Below are 17057 nucleotides of genomic sequence, written 5' to 3' on the forward strand. Positions count from 1 at the left end.
CTCTGGTGACGACCCCTACCTGAGTGGACTCTATGGTCCAACAGTAGCTCCTAGGGCCTGGGCCTTGGTCAGGTCCTCAGGAGTGTAACCTTAAGTCTCTGGCTGAGTAGGCTTTTCAGCTTCAATAGTTAGTAATAGAAGTTCTGACCTGGCTACTTGCTTTTTCACTTGTCGGTCTGCTTGTCGGTTACCCATGGCTATGGGATTCTGCCCTTTTTGGTGCCCTGGGCAATGTATGATGGCAACTTGATTTGGCAGGAACAGGGCCTTGAGGAGGGCCTTAATTTCAGGTTTATTTTTAATTTGGGATTACAGATGGGACATAGCCCAAATAGAAATGAATAAAGCAGATGATGTGGGAAGGGGGCTAGGAGATAATGGGGGGTAGTTTAGGGCGTTAATATCTGCCCAGCCCCAGGTAAAATGAGGCTTATTCTAAAATATAACAGGTGTCTGTGTCTTTTACTGGTTATGGTTGTGGGTTAGACAATACTGCTATAATAATTATAGGTTATTTAGTAATAAACATGATTAGATATTTTTATATTTTCTATAATAGATGGGTTTCAACTGTGAGAATCAGAATTCCTTAAAGAGTCAGAGTTACTAAACTAATTAAATTTAGAATATGTTCATTTTGTTAAGCTTATGATAATAGTGTTATTAACATTTTTGTCAGCTGAATTATTTATTATTTTATTTTATTATCTGAATTTTCTTTCTTTCTTCCTTTTTTTAAAGGTTTATTTATTACGTGTATAGTGCTCTGCCTGCATGTACTCCTGCACTCCAGAAGAGACCGTTAGGTCACATTATAAATGGTTGTAAGCCATCATGGTGTTGCTAGGAATTGAACTCAGGACCTCTGGAAGAGCAGACAGTGCTCTTAACCTCTGAGCTGTCTCTCCAGCTCTCTTTCTTCCCTTTAAAAAAAAATTCTTTGAGATAGGGTTTCTCCGTGTAGCCCTGGATGTCCTGGACTTCCTATGTAGGCAAGGCTGGGGTTGAACTCAGCAATTCACCAGCTTCTGCCTCCCAGTACTGGGATTAAAGGTGTGCACCACAGCTGCTCATCATTATCTGAATTTTTTATTAAAAATGTTGACAGTTGGGATATGGCTAATCCTACAAGGCAAGAATAAAACCACTACCACAGCTTTTGAGCCAAATCTGAAGCAAGATTTATTAAAGGCCATTGGCCAGGCCTATACCCAGGATTTCTAGAGTATGGCACCAAATGACATTCGTCACGGGTTTATAAAGGCAAAACCTAAAAGGCTATGAATTTCTCATTTCGTCAAAGCACAGCAAACATACATCCCACCTATATATGATCAAGCACACCCTGTGCAGTTTGGCAACCGAGCTCGTGTACAGAGAGTAAAAACACACGGCTAGTTATCTACAGGGGCAACATCTCGGTGCATTCCAGGACCTGTTCTTAGGCTTAGGGTTAGAGGCCTTCTGTTTGTTTGTTTGTTTGTTTGTTTTATGGCTCACTTAGGCACGGTGATTTATACTTAAAACATAACTTTAGCAATTACCTCCCCACCCGCCTCTACCACTGCCCATATTGGGATCTAATAACCATCAGCTTGATGGCACCCTGACAGAGATTTACGTGTCTAGTGAAGGCATTAATGATGCAATGGCCAATAGTAATTATCAGAAACAGAAGAGCTAAGGTCCTGCAACTGCTGAAAACAGAGTTACTATCTAGGAGGAGAGCAAAGATGAAAATGGAAACCAGTCATTTATTTCATCTCAGGCCCCTCTTCCCCCCCCCCTTTTTTTTTTGCAATTTTTTTAGTACAGCCATATTATCTCTAATAAGTACAAAGTAGTTTATATAGAAACAACAATTCTCCCCAGCCTTCTGTCTCTCTCCCTCCCTCCCTCCCTTCTCCCTCTCTTTTTCCTTGTTGTTGTTTGTCTTTGTTTTTGAGACAGGATCTCTCTATGTAGCCTTGGCTGTCCTGGAACTTGCTTTGTAAAGCAAGCTGGCCTCAAAGTCCTGTAGATCTGCCTGTGTCTGCTTCCTGGATGCTGGAACTAAAGGCGTGTATCACCATGCTGGCTACAATTTTCTGTTAAGCCACACAATGCTCTATCATATTATAGAACTACTTAAGCTAATGAACCTACCTGTTCGTAGATCTTCATCTGTTTGGTCTTAGCAGGTACCCTTCCTGGTATGACAATAGACTGTATAGGTAGCTATTTTGTCCCCTTTGCCAGGGAGTGTCCTTTGGATTTAATATTCCAGCCTTTTGTTGAGTTTAAGCGGCAACATATTGTCTTCTTTAACTCCTTCTTGATGATATTGGGACATCTTTGTCACGGCTCAGGAAGGCAGGGAGGGGTCCAGGCAATGGGACATTCATCAGACGCGTCTAGATCACAGACACAGGTAAATAGAGGAGGCAATCACATTGGCTGGACTGGTTCACATCAGCTTTCAGCAAGTTCAGGGATCACAGCAGTTTGTAGTCCGCAGCTGATTCCTGGATGGTGTGTGTCAGCCACATGGACATCTACTGGGCTTGGTTGATTTCTGTCTCAGCTCCCCAGTATCCTATCAACTAGAACCAGGTAGGAGGGGGTAGGAGGGGGACATCTTACTTTTTGCCCTGGACAGAACAATATTGGACCCCACTGGACTCCTCCTTATTTCTAATCTGGATCCCAACAGACCAGATGTCACAGAAAATTACTATGACTTACCAGCGGAGGCCTCCCTAGATGCCTGCAAAACCAGAAGCATGACTTGGAGTCTTGAAACCTGTCAAGGTGCGCACCTCCTGAGGCAGCCCTTCAGCCCTGGAGTCCCAGAAAAGAAGTCTGGCTTTAGAATTTGAGTGGGTGGTCTGATCTCTCAGGGCCTCCAGAAAATGCTAATCCCTCTGGATGAGAATAAGACCACTATGACAGCACTTGGGAGGAAGAGGCAGGCAGATCGCTGTGAGTTCAAGGCCAGCCTGGTCTACAAAGTGAGTCCAGGACAGTCAGGACTGTTACACAAAGAAATCCTGTCTCAAAAACAAACAAACAAACAAACAAAAGACCACTATGACATTTTAACTAGCCAAATTTGAAGCAAGCTTTATTAAATACTAGTCATGTTGATAGACACTGACCAGAGTATGAAAATTACATTAGTCAGGGGCTTAGAAAGGCAAAACCCACAAGGCTGTGTGCTTCATATCCTCATCCAATCAGAGGAAACATATATCACGATGTACTTCCTTCCTGTGGACCTTCCACCTACCTGTGGTCAAGCACACCCACTGTGGTTGGGGCAACCACCCTTGCTTACAGAGGTGAAAATATGTGGCTTGTTGTCTTACATGAATAACATTCCCCAGAATTCCAGGAAGTTACCTGTCCTTGGGCCTGTGGGGCTTACAGGCTAGAGGCATTTTTGTTTTATAGCTGTTGTAAGCACAATAATTTAAATTTAAAACATAACTTTAGCCATCACACTATCAAGATGGCTCTGCCTCTGTCATTTTTTTTTTTCCATTTTGGAAGCTGCTAACCTATACTTCTGGTTTACTCAGGTAATTAAGTTTTATCCCTTCTCAAGTCTCTGATGGAATTGAAGACCAAACAGTTTAGTCTTACAATTAAGCTTAGTTGTTTAGGGGTTAAGATGTTTTTAGATCTAGATAGATGTCTTAAGTTGATAGAGATGAGATATGATAGATATTGATTTACATTCAGAATTTTAGACTCACCAAGATAAGAAAGATGTTTTCTTAAAGATTGACAAATACAAATAGTCAAAAAACTTTACGAATGTAGCATTTATATACTTCTCAATTGTTTTGTGATTCTTCTTGCTGTATGTAGTTTACTTTATTTATGTGTAATAATATAAATGTATATAAGACCTGAGTTTAATCCCAGTGCCTACATCGGAAAAAGAGAGAATCAGCTCGGACATGTTGTCCTCTGACCTCTCTACTCATGTTTATGCATGTGCATACACACGATAAATCAATTAATGTCAAAATGGCATTTTGAACATACTTTGAGTTGTTACAATAAAAGAAAGATAATATTTTGTATTTCTTTTAATTGAATTAGAATGATGTTCAGGTTTCTGCAATGATAGTAGTACATAAATTAAAATTTTAAGCATTTGTATTGTAAAAATGAGTGAAGTGGAGATGATGCTTCAGAAAGCCCCCAGAGCTTGGGTTAGGATGTTCCCTAATGTTCTGTGTTTGTCCAACTTTCTGTACACCCAGCATAAGACAAGGAACATCAGCTACAACAGTATAGTGCAGTTCAGGTAAACACAGTTTCTAAGGTTTTTTAAAAAACACTTCTATCAGGTAGGCTTGGTGGCACTTGCCTGTAATCCCAGCATGCCAAGGTAGAGGCAGGTGGGTCTCTTGAGTTTGAAGCCAGAGCAGTTTACAGAGAAAATTCCAGGACAGCCAATGCTACACAGAGAAATCCTGTCTTGGAAAACAAACAAACAAAAACCAAACCAAGACAAACAAACAGAAAGCCCATTTTTATTATTTTACCTATTTTCTCCCTTTATACACCAAATCTATTAAGTATTATTAAAATATTCAAGCCCGATACAAAGGACTGAAGCTGTAAACTCAGTGACAGAGCAAATGGAAGCATGAGACCCTGCGCTCGTCCTCCAGGGTTCATTTCCACTCTCAAAGTAAAGGAAGGAAAGAAAAAAGAAAGGAAGGAAGAAAGAAAGAAAGAAGAAAGAAAGAAAGAAAAAAGAAAGAAAGAAAGACAGGTATATGTCAAATTGTTGGGTCCAAATGTTTTTCTTTCTTTTTTTCCATGTTCATAGATAGAGGATTTTTGTTTGTTTGATTTTTTAAAATTATATATATTCCTTTACAGACCTCTGCTTCCTCTCCTCCTGGTCATTCCCTCCCACTCTCCCCCCCCTCTTGTACTCAGAAAATGGAAGCAGACCCACCCCACTCCAGTACATCAAGATGCATCAGGACTGAGCTCTTCCTCATCCACTGAGGCCAGGCCAGGCAAGACAGTCCAGTTAAGGAGAAGCAGGCAACAGAGTCCATGTCATAAATAGCACCCACTCAACTTACTAGGGGACTCACATAAAGACCAAACTGCCCATAAGTTACATATGTGTGGGAGGGCCTAGGTCTAGCCCGTGCACACTCTTTGGTGGTGCTTCCATTTCTGAAAGCCCCCATGGGTCTAGGCTAGTTGACTCGGTTGGTCTTCTTACAGCAGTCTTGTCTCCCCCCCCACAACCCCCCTGGTCTTTCTTTCCTTCCCTCCAACTCTTCCACAGATCTCCCCGAGCTCCACCTGATGCTTAGCTGTGAGTCTCAGCATCTGTTCCTGGAAAGATTCAAAACCTTTCTGAAGCAACATCCTTCATCCCTTCTGGCCTGCCTCAGGCTTTGCTGTTCTCCCTAGAGTCCTTACTGGACCTCAGAGGCTGGGCTCAGTGACTCTGCTTGCATTCTCAGTGCTTCAAGAAAATAATATTACTCCCACTGTCACACAAGAAGACACACCAAAGCAAAAGGGATCTGGCAAGATGATTTACTTTTTCAAGGTTTAGAAAGGAACCAAACTAGGCAAGTGAGCAACCATACCAGAGTAGGAAGCTCAGTTTAGCTTCTATTCTAATGCTGAGTAGTAACAATGTCTCACCCCATTGGTGGGAGTTCAAACTCACAATCTGACTAGATGGGATAATTCTTTTCTGTTTGTTTTTGTTTTTCCAGACATGGTTCTCTGCATAGCCTTGCCTGTCATGGACTCATTTTGTAGACCAGACTAGCCTCAAACTCACAGAAATCTGCTTGCCTCTGGCTCCAGAGTGCTGGGATTACAGGCCCTGTTTTGGGGACGATAGGCCATATGACCAATGTTCAGCCATCTTGTCCAAGTCTGCACCTTTAAGTCTCTGTCTTTCCCAGAGCTTACCTTTTACCAGAAACTAGCTGACCCTGTTGTGAGTCAGCAGCCAAAGACAGATAGGGATGGAGCGACCCCGTTGTGAGTCAACAGTTAGACTAAAGCTAGATGAAGACAAAGCAAGATACCCACGTAGCAGGACCCTGCCTGGAATTCCCTATGTTTTGAGAAGAACCCGCAACTGTGTTACTATAGTGATATGCTTCCCTGCCTTCAGAATTATAAAAGCTGTTGCCTGACTAATAAAGTTGAGAGCTTGATGAATGAGACTTGCTCTCCTTCCTTGTGTCTTGCATTTCTCAACAGGTGACCTCCCTCCCGAGTTTTAGTTGAAACCCTCCAGGTCGGGGCAATTGGCACCTAACAACGGGCTCGAGGAATGGGGGGCCCGCACCTGTCCATCGCTCTTCAAGGACTGGCCGGTCATCCTAGATTGCCATGGACTTCGTGCCCGTGAGACAGATCAGCTTGGATCGCCACAGACTACGTGACTGTCAGTCAGATCGACTTGGATCGCCATGGAATACCCGCCCATGAGACAGATAAGCTTTATCGCCAAGATGTCCCAATCATGAGACAGATTGAACAAGGTAAGTGATGGCAATACATATGGGACAATCACTTAGCAAACATGAATTATTTATCAAGGGACTTAAAAGCTCCCTCAAGACACGAGGAATGGGGGTAAAGAAAAAAGACTTAGTAGATTTCTTTCTCTTCATTAGTGATATTTGCCTTTGGTTTCCAAAAAAGGGCAGTGTGGATAAAAAATGCTGGAAACAGGTAGGGGATTGCCTTTGTGATTATTATAGGTCTTTTGGGCCCAAAAAAGGTCCCTATTACTGCCTTTTCCTATTGAAATTTGATTAATGATATCTTGTGTGTTATATACTTCCATGACAATATTAAAAATATATTAGATAAAAGTAAAAAATTTCTCTTAAAAAAAAGAGAGAGAGAAAGAAAACTTAGAAAAAGTCTGGGAAAATGTAAAAGTCGGCCTATCCAGTCCTCCCTTAAGGACCCCTATTAAAGCCAAAAGCTGTAAATCTCCTCTGCCTGAAGGGTCCCCTCCCAGACTGGGACTCTAATCAAGGAGTTAGGTAAAGTGGCCACCACTCTTCTTTGTCTGTCCTCTTTGTCTGTCTCTCTTGCCTCTCCAGTCTTTAGTTTCACTTTGAAGCTTGAACATTTAAGTTAGTCACATTGTCAAGGTTGCTCTTTGCCTGTGCCAGGAGATAGTGTCCCTCCTGACATGGAGGCTGGAAGACATTCCTGACCTCCAGGAGGGACAATCAATTCCCCCTCCACTTGGGAAGTGCTCTCGGCCTGCCTGATCACTGGGTCCGATCACTCACTTGGTTCTGATTTTGGTGTAGTCCAGACTATTGTGCCTTTTTGGTGCTGTTTTCTGTTTTTGTTTATTTGTGTTTATTTCTGTGGACTTTCTTGCTATGAGACAGAAAGAATCAACCCCCTTGACTGTTATCTTAGACTACTGGATGGACTGATGGACTAGGGCACATGACTTATCCCTCATAGTGAAGAAAGACAAACCTGTCACTTTTTACTCTTGTCTTTGTCTAGTGTTTAAATGTTGTTTTATATATTATATTCTGTTATAGAAAAAAGAACAAAATTTCATCTGTTGGCTGTCAGTTCTAACTCATTTCAATGATTCACAAGAAAAAGAAACAACAAAAACTGATAAACTAGCTCTGTCCTTGGAGCTAGGCTGCTTGAATCAAACTAGCAGGAAGCCCAGGTCTGTCTGAACTCCTAATGATGTGCTCTAAACACCAGCCAGCCCAAATCTCTCAAACATGGCAAGTGCAAGGTTACTACCTACAACAGAAAAAAATTAGGTGGCCCAAAAATGAGAGCTAATATGATGGGTCTTTCCAGGAACTGGGTAGTAAGCAATGACCAGATAAAACCACTGGTAAGGTCTTTTTCAGTCCTAGTCACTCCTTGGACTCGTGATGATGGGCTCTGAATAACTTTCACTATAGAGGCTGTGCATTTTCAACAGGGGCTTGTGTACAGAAACATCCTGGGCAGGATGCCAACTCGGATACTCCTCGTTTCTCTATTATCTTTCACAGGTTCTGCCATTAGCATTTAACATTTAGGTGTGAGATCCTTTTAAGTTATGCTATAAAATTAAAGTAACCTATTGTCTGTTTTATTACATGTATGTTTCTTATTGGCTTTAAAGGTATAAATTTATTGTGTTCTGTATATCTTGGTTAAAATCTTTAAAATCTATAACAAATAGTTATGCTTGTAATTTAAGGCCAGAGCCATTCTAACAGCAAATGAAATGAACCAACTTAAGAAACTGATCTTATAGACATATAGAAAATACAATTTTAAACAATGTTTCCTTAATAAAGATGTTAAAACTGCATCTCCAGCATATATCTGTGAACTTTTATCTAAGGATTAATAATTTGCTTATTAAATATGATGTTTAAAATTTAAGTTCAAACTCTTGCTTAAAATATATGAGAGCATTACATTTGTAACATAGATATTATGTGATTCAATCCTAGTTCAAAGCACTATAAAAATCTGGCTTTAAGTTCTAAAAATTATGGTTATACTCTATGACTTCATTCTCAAACAAATGTAATAGGACTCATTTGCATTAATCATATTACAGTCAATATAAAATATTAATAACTTTAAATTTTTCTATAAATTATAAATTAAATATGTTAGTAACACTAAATAATTTTCTTTAAAAACTGTTGTATTCAATAATAATATGCCATATGGAAACCAAAAAAGTTTCCAACCTCTATATTTATAGATCTTGATGCTGAAGTAAAGAAACTCTAATTTAATGGTTATCATTTATGTAACTTGTCAAGGTCTTATTGTACATCAAAATCAAGGTATGTAAAAAAAGACATGCAAATTAATGCAGGGGATAAAATTGCTCAGTGGTTACTGTTTCCCTACATTAAGGGCAAAGCCATTCCAGTAAAAAAAAGAATGGGTATATTTGAGAATACAGAAAAATGTATGTTCTGGCAAACAATGCTATATATTCACTTATAAGTAGATATTAGCCCAACCTATATGCTCTCTGAGAGACTTCACTCAGTGAAGGATTGAGACAAATACTGGAAATCATTGCCAAACTGTGGACAAAGAAGTATGAGTTATATAAAGAGTGGCCCAGATAAAATACATAAACAAGATTTAAGATTATGGATAAGAGATCCAAGATGGCAGAGAGCAGTGTGGACCATGTTTAGAAGCTCCAGTAAACAATTCAGGGAATTGCACAGATTTCTGAACTAGGAACACTGAGGTCCCCACCCCACAGCAGCAGGAGTGCTCCACGGTTCGAAGGGACCAGGGTGCAGAGGACCTGCATGTGCAGGGACACGCAGGTCCTCTGCACCCTGGAGGAGCACGGATTTTCTCAGATTGGAGCAGCAGCGGCGGCAGTGCGCAGTTTAAATCCAGAATTCCTGGCTGAGCTTGGCGGATGGTTAAGGCCCTGGGTCTCTAGCTGACCACAGTATGTGCTTTAGGTCAAAAACCCCTAGCTGAGCTTGGCGCGCAGTCCCAGCCCAAAAATTCTGGCAGGATTCTGCATGCATTTTGGGGCCAGAGTCCCTAGTTGAGCTCAGCAGACAGTTCAGGCCCTGAGAATCTAGCTGAGCTCGGCACATGGTTCAGGCCCACTGTCCCTGGGTAGACTTGTCAGGGGACCCAGAAGGCTGTGGATACCTTGCCCTGACCCAACGCTCATTCAGAGACCCAAAACAATTGCAGGACCCACAGTACAGGGGAGCTGAGGATCACTGGCTGTGAGAGTCCAAAACGACAGGGCTAGCCTCCTGCCATCCACACCTAGCTTCCAGCCTAGGAAAATGGTGAGAAAACAAGTGAATCTATCATCAGACTCCCTCCACCCAACTCTAGAAGCTACCCAACATAAACAGAGATGGTGAGATGTCTAAAGGACAGCATAAAAGCATACACAAAAAATCCCAAAACAACATGACGTCTCCAGTTTTCTGCTATCCCAAAGAAAACAACCCATAGAACTCAAATCCTTAGTAATGAGGATGATAATGGAGGAAACAAATAAAATTTGTAATCAAATGCAGGAAGACGCAGCCAAACAGGTGAGAGATAAAAGAAGCACATAGAGTGGAACTGGAAAAACTTCAAGAAATGCAAACACCCAGATGAAAGAAATAAATAAAAGGGTTCAAGCTCTGAAGACCTATAAGAGGCAATGGAAGAAACTCAGGAATATGCAAACAATCAGATGAAAGAAATAAAAAAATGAGTTCAAGATCTGAAAATGAAAATGGATTCAATGATAAACACACAGACAGAAGAAAACGAGAACGTGAGACCTCAGAGAAGAAGGTGAGCAACACAGAGGTGGTCTTTTCTAACAGAACCCAAGAAGATGGAAGAACGAATCTCAGGTCTAGAAGATACAATCAGAGATCTTGAAACAACCATTAAAGAAAATGGTAAATCTGGAAAAATTCTGACACAAAACATCGAAGAAAGCACTCAAACTCTTAACATCTTGAGGGCAGCCTGAACCCAAAGATTCATGAAAGGGATACAAGAGCCTGAACTCCTGTCTTGGTGTTTGGAAGGGTATCTAAGATTTAGAGTCGCCTTTGGAATAAGTTGAAGGGTCGAAGGATCTAGAGGGATTGACTCTTGGTAGAATTTTTATGGAAAAAATGATGATTGAATTCACTGCCCCCTCCACAGCCTCCCTCCCAGTGCCCCCACCATATTTTAGATAAGACATGACAGTAAAAAAGCAAAAGAAAGCTCCCAAATAGTGAAAGGCTGAGTGATTTGCACTCCACCCTGAGACCTATTTCTGAGTATGCACAATGTGCAAAGCCAGTGAAAAATCTGGTTTTCTCTTTGGACTGGCCTAGAGTGGGGATCCATCTGCAAAGACAGTGGTACCTAGAAGTTTGTGGACTTCTATATGAGAAAATGAGTCCTAGAAGTTTTCAGAAACATGTCTTGGTGTAATTGGCAGATTTGGCTGAATCTCTTATAGCCAACGATTTCTTGGGAAGTAGCGTATAACTCCCATATCTGCTGAGTTAACAATAAGGCTGACAGCCTGCAAAGGGCTGTGTACTGAGCTAAAGGCAAAGTGGTTAGGGACAGAAAGCTTCTCCAGACTGATTGATGTCATGTTTTCTTCTTTTGTTTTAAGTGGTATGTGCTAGCTAGTTTTATGTCAACTTGACACAGGCTGCAGTCATCTGAGAGGAGTGAACCTTCATTGAGAAAATGACTTCCTAAGATCAATACATGCCTGTAGGACATTTTCTTAGTGATGGATGGGGAGGGTCCAGTCCACTGTAGTTGGTAGCCCCTTGGCATTGCAGTCCTAGATTATTTAAGAAAGCAGACTGAACAAGCTATGAGGAGCACGCCAATGGCAGCATCCCCCATGGCCTCTGGACCAGTTCCTGCCTGCCCAGTTTTGAGTTTCTGTCTTGGCCTCCCTCAGTGGACTGTGATTCAGGCTATATAAGCCAAATAAACTCTGTCTTTCCTAAGTTGCTTTTGGTCATAGTGTTTTGTGTTTTATTACACTTTTTTGTAAATTATCACAGAGCTTTATAATACAGATAAAAATGGAAGAAGAATCAGCCAGACCTAAAGTTACTATAAAGAAATCTGATTACAAGAAAAACTAGAAATGATTGTCCATTAAAGATAAAGAAAGTTGGGTTTGGGAGCACAGTTATAATTCTACAACTTGTGAGTTGAGCCAGGATAAAAGAGGAAGAATCTGAGGCCAGCCTGGGCTATGCAGCAAGTCCAAGGCAGTCTGAGCTACATAGTGAGAACCTGTCTCAAAACAGCAAGGGCTGGATATGTAGCTTGGTGATGGTGTATTTGTTTGGCATATATGAGAGGCCTGGGGTCTGTACACTGTACACACACACACACACACACACACACACACACACACACACACACACACAGTAAATCTATTTATGACAGATTAAATACTTGAAATTCTAGTTTCCAGCAAAAAAAAAAAAATGGTCTCAGATCTATATTATTAGCTATTAAAAAAAAAAAACTTTAAAGCATGAACCTTTTGACAGAACAGACCTCTATAAGTGAGTGTCTTATTGTGGATGTTAAGCCTTACTAGAATATATAGTCTCGTTCCATAAATTCTGTGTAAGTAGGTCTACCACATTTATTTTTTTGGTTTTTTTTTATTTTATAAATTTATTCATATTACATCTCAATGGTTATCCCATCCCTTGTATCCTCCCATTCCTTCCTCCCTCCCTCCCATTTTCCCCTTACTCCCCTCCCCTATGACTGTGACTGAGGGGGACCTCCTCACCCTGTATATGCTCATAGGGTATCAAGTCTCTTCTTGGTAGCCTGCTATCCTTCCTCTGAGTGCCACCAGGCCTCCCCATTCAGGGGACGTGGTCAAATATGAGGCACCAGAGTTCGTGTGAAAGTCAGACCCCACTCTCCACTCAACTGTGGAGAATGTCCTGTCCATTGGCTAGATCTGGGTAGGAGTTTGAAGTTTACGGCCTGTATTTTCCTTGGCTGGTGCCATAGTTTGAGCGGGACCGCTGGGCCCAAATCTGCCTATCATAATGTGCTTGTAGGTTTCTAGGATCCTCTGGATCCTTCAACTTTGCCATTCTCCCATGCTTCTCTCATCTAGAGTCCCAATAGGATGTCCTCCCCTCTATCCCAGTTTCCTGGTTAGTGAAGACTTTCATGGGACATGCCCCTTGGGCTAGTGTGCAGATATAAGTGAGTATATACCATTTGAGTCTTTCTGCTTCTGGGTCTACCACATTAAAAAAAAAAAAAAAAAGTTGGCTTAACAAAAGCACATGAAGGAACTGAAAATCAAATACCAGGTCATGCTCTCCATCTACTGGCCACTGGAGGAAATATGTTCATTTTTATGCTTGCCGTCCTCCAGAAAATGAGACTGAGTACTATGCTTCATAATTAAGGAAGGTGTCATTGATATATTAGTCACAGTTTATAAAAAGCACACTCATGCTTGGTAATTACTCTTTGAAAGAAAAATCTGTGGCAGAGTTAAAACTAGAAAAACAGCTTCTATCCTTTCACCACCAGCTGCATTCTGTCCTTGTCATCTGACACTACCCATTCTTGGTCTCCTTCCTAAATGTTTTTACTGCACTCCCATGTATGGCAGTACACACACATACACACACACACACACACACACACACACACACACACACACACACACAGTAGGCTAGGATCTGCATATGAAGAACAGGTGATTTACCTGGCTTGATATTATACAGTCTAATTCCATCTATTTTTCTGCAATCTTTTCTTATTCAATTTTTAGTTTATGTGTTTTTTCTTGTATGTATGTATGTATGTATGTATACTACTTGCATAACTGGAGCCCATGGAGGTCAGAGGAGGGTATTTGATCCCCTGGAACTGGAATTACAAGTTTTGTGTTTGTGACCCATGTGGGCACTAGGAATCAAACCCAGGTCCTCCAGGAGAGCAGGGTGTGCTGCTTTTAACTGCTAAGCCACCTCTCTCAACCTGCACTCTTTCTTCTTTCTCTTTCTTTCTTTCTTTTTTCTTTCTTTTTAATAGTGTCTCACTATGTAGGTTTGCCTGGGCTCTCCTGGGACTTCACTGTGTGGACAAATTGGCCATGCTCACTGCTCTGCCTGCCTGTTTCCTTATCCGTTGAGATTAAAGGCTGTGCCACCATACCTGGATCATTTATTCTCTTTAGAGCCGAATAATGTTCTATTTTATACATGAAGCAGATTTTCATTGTCATCATCTGTTGGAGGGCACTTATGCACCCCACTTCCTTGCTATAGTGAGCAGAACAATAATAAACCCTGATGTGTGAACATCCCCTAGGGCAGGAAATGGAGTTCTCTGGGCATGTGCCTAGAAGTGCAATATATGGGCTGTGTGGTAACTATAGCTTTAATTTTCTGAGGATCCTCCATGCTGATTTCCATGGTGGCTGTATTCGCACCCCACCAGTGGTGAATATGTTTCCTCTTCCCTCACATCCTTTCCGACATTCGTTGTCAGAGTTCTTGATGACGGTCATTCTAACTGGGGTGAGGTGGCATCACAAAGCAGTTTTAATTTACATTTCCCCACTGACAAGGGACTTGGAACTAAAACAAATAGTTATTTGGTTTTTGTGTTTCTTCTTATGGAAACTGTATTTGGTGCATTAGTCTACTTGTTGAATGGCAGTTTTATTTCCTTGGTACTTAATTTCTGTAACTCTTTTTATGTCCCATTTTGTGTTCATTGGTTCATGCTGAAGTAGAGTAAGTTAGAACAGACTAAGTATTAGATCCTGATTTATTGATTTATTTAGTGATTTACCTAAACACTACTTGAAGTGTGTATTTGCCAAGCACGACTTCAGTTGCTTCCTGTAACAGAGTGACCTGAAAAAATAACAGAAACAGTAGGTCATTGCCCCCAATACCTGATGACTGTCACGTACATTTCTGTAAAATCTTGCTTGTTTGCACGCCCACCTTGTAGTTTTAGAGTATAAAATGAGAATGTGAGCTGGACCTGGGATCAAAGTCTTTTAGAAGCTGTCCTGGCTTCTGTCCACCTTGACTCTCCTCTCTTCCTTCTCAGTGGTGTGGGAGTGCTTATCCAGAACGATTCCTGCAACAATGTTGTTAATGATTAGCTAGAAGGAAGCTGCAAATGAAGTGTCTGCAACACCAGTCCTGTTACAGAGTTTCTTTTCTGCTTCTGGCTTCCCAGAGTCTAAGGAGAAGTCCTTCTGGTCCACTCTGGGTGATTCTATGTGGTTAGGGTCTTAAAAGTGCCGCAGGGAGACCCCACTCCATGGCGGGCAGCAGTACTATTGAGAATACTATCAGAAGAATGTACCCTGTTTCTTGGCTGGAAGGAACCCTAGAAGCTTGTCCAGAAAGAACATGGACACCTTGCATATAGAGCCATCCTGAGCCCTTTGGTATTGGGGCTTTCCTGAAACACAGAACAAGTATGGATAACCCATTGGCGATTTTTCTGGGAAGGAATACGCACCACGTAACACACATTACTGACCTACACTGACCCTACTACTGCCTCTTGTTTCAGAAACCAAAATGAGCCTTTAACAAAATGAAGCTTAGGGGCTAGAGAGATGGCTCAGAGGTTAAGTGCTCTTCTGGAGGTCCTGAGTTCAATTCCCAGCCACCACATGGTGGCTCACAACCATCTGTAATGTGATCTGATGCCCTCTTCTGGCCCGCAGGTGTACATGTACGCAGAGCACTGTGTACATAATAATGAATAAATAAATCTTTAAAAAAACAAAAAACAAAACCAAAATGAAGCTTAAAGCTTTTGGTGGGTTGTGGATGTAGCTCCAAAGAGTGCTTGCGTGGAAGGAACACATTCCTAGGATTGATACCAGAACCACGTGAACTGGCTGTGGTGGTATATGCCTGTCATCCCAGGACTCAGGAAGTGGAGGTAGGAGGGTCAGAAGTTCGAGGCCATTCTCAAGGATTGACTGTGAGGATAGCCTGTACTTCTTGAGGCCCTGTGTCCAAAAAACCACACACACACACACACACACACACACACACACACACACACACACACACACACACGTGCAATATTTAACCTGCCCATGGAATTCCTGAAATAACAGGTTAGCATAGGAGCCACTTAATTTTTGTATTTTAAAAATCTCACACAATATGCATATAAGTTGCTATTACTTTTTCTTTTCTTTTCTCTCCCCCACCCCCAACCCACCCCCGCCCCAGACAGGGCTTCTCTGTGTAACAGCCCTGGCTGTCCTGGAATTTGATTTGTAGACCAGGCTGGCCTTGAACTCACAGAGATCTGCCTGCCTCTGACTCCTTAGTGCTGGGATTAAAGACATGCACTATTACCACCAAGCGTAAATAAATCTTTACCAAAAAAAAAAAAAAAAAAGAGTTAATTTTTAAACTTGGGATCAAAGGGGGGAAAAGTGGGGGATCATTTTTAAAATTCAATGGCAAAATATACTTTTAGTTAGTGGAAATTAAAATGACTGAAATAAAATAGAACTTTAATATTTACATTTTTAATTAACCTTTAAAGCATTTTAGAAAGACAAATTTCAATGTTTATTTTATTTTTACTTTGTTTTTGTGATGGAGTGTAGAGTGTCACACACGAAGCAAGCATTCTACTTCCCGGTTAAGCTGCCAGACTCTTTTTGTAGCTAGTGTTCAACACTTGCATTATTGTCCATGTAAAGAATTGGTGTCTTACTTCATGACTCAGTAGCCCAAATCTATATACATATGTACTATTTAGTATCATAAAGATCTCATCCACTGTTAGTTATGTATTCTGTATAGTGAACTTCCTCAACTCTCTGTGGCTTGGAGGAACATTTATTATTTAATAACTGTTTATTTAAATCTGGGCATGGCCTTCGCTTCATGGTCTTTGTCAAATTGCAGACCAAGGCCTCTGCTCTTACCTGAAGGCATGGGCATGGGAAGGCTGTGCCTCCATGCTACACAGATGTTCACAGGATTCAGTTCCTTAGGGTTGCTGGACTGAGAGAGAGTTTTAGTTCCTCCTTGGCTATTGCCCACAGTTCATTGCTGCAGGGTTTCTCCAACAATAGCAACTTGCTTCTTGGAAGCATGTGAGCCAAGAAGCTCATAAAGATGGCCAACAAGATGAAAGTCATGGTTTTATGCAATGTGCTCACAAGCACGGCAACCAACACAAGGCCCAAGTCACGGTCAAGGGGAGGTGATTGCACAATAGTACAAATGCAAGGATGTGAGTTTCACTGGAGGCCATTTTTGAAGACTGCTTGCCATAATCAGCTTCTCTATCTATTGTAAATACATGGCAGTCGTGAACACCTCTGAAGCACAGATGGAAGACAAACAGAGGGAAGGAAGTGGGTGCTTGGCTCCACTGAGAAATGATTGTTCTATAATCTTAATTTTCATCCACCTGTTTTTGCTTATCCTGACACGTTAAAGACATATTCCTTTCTGTTCTTCTGTTGTTACTTACAAGCTATTTAT

Source organism: Acomys russatus, chromosome 2 (genome assembly GCF_903995435.1).
Source record: "Acomys russatus chromosome 2, mAcoRus1.1, whole genome shotgun sequence".
Taxonomy (NCBI): domain Eukaryota; kingdom Metazoa; phylum Chordata; class Mammalia; order Rodentia; family Muridae; genus Acomys; species Acomys russatus.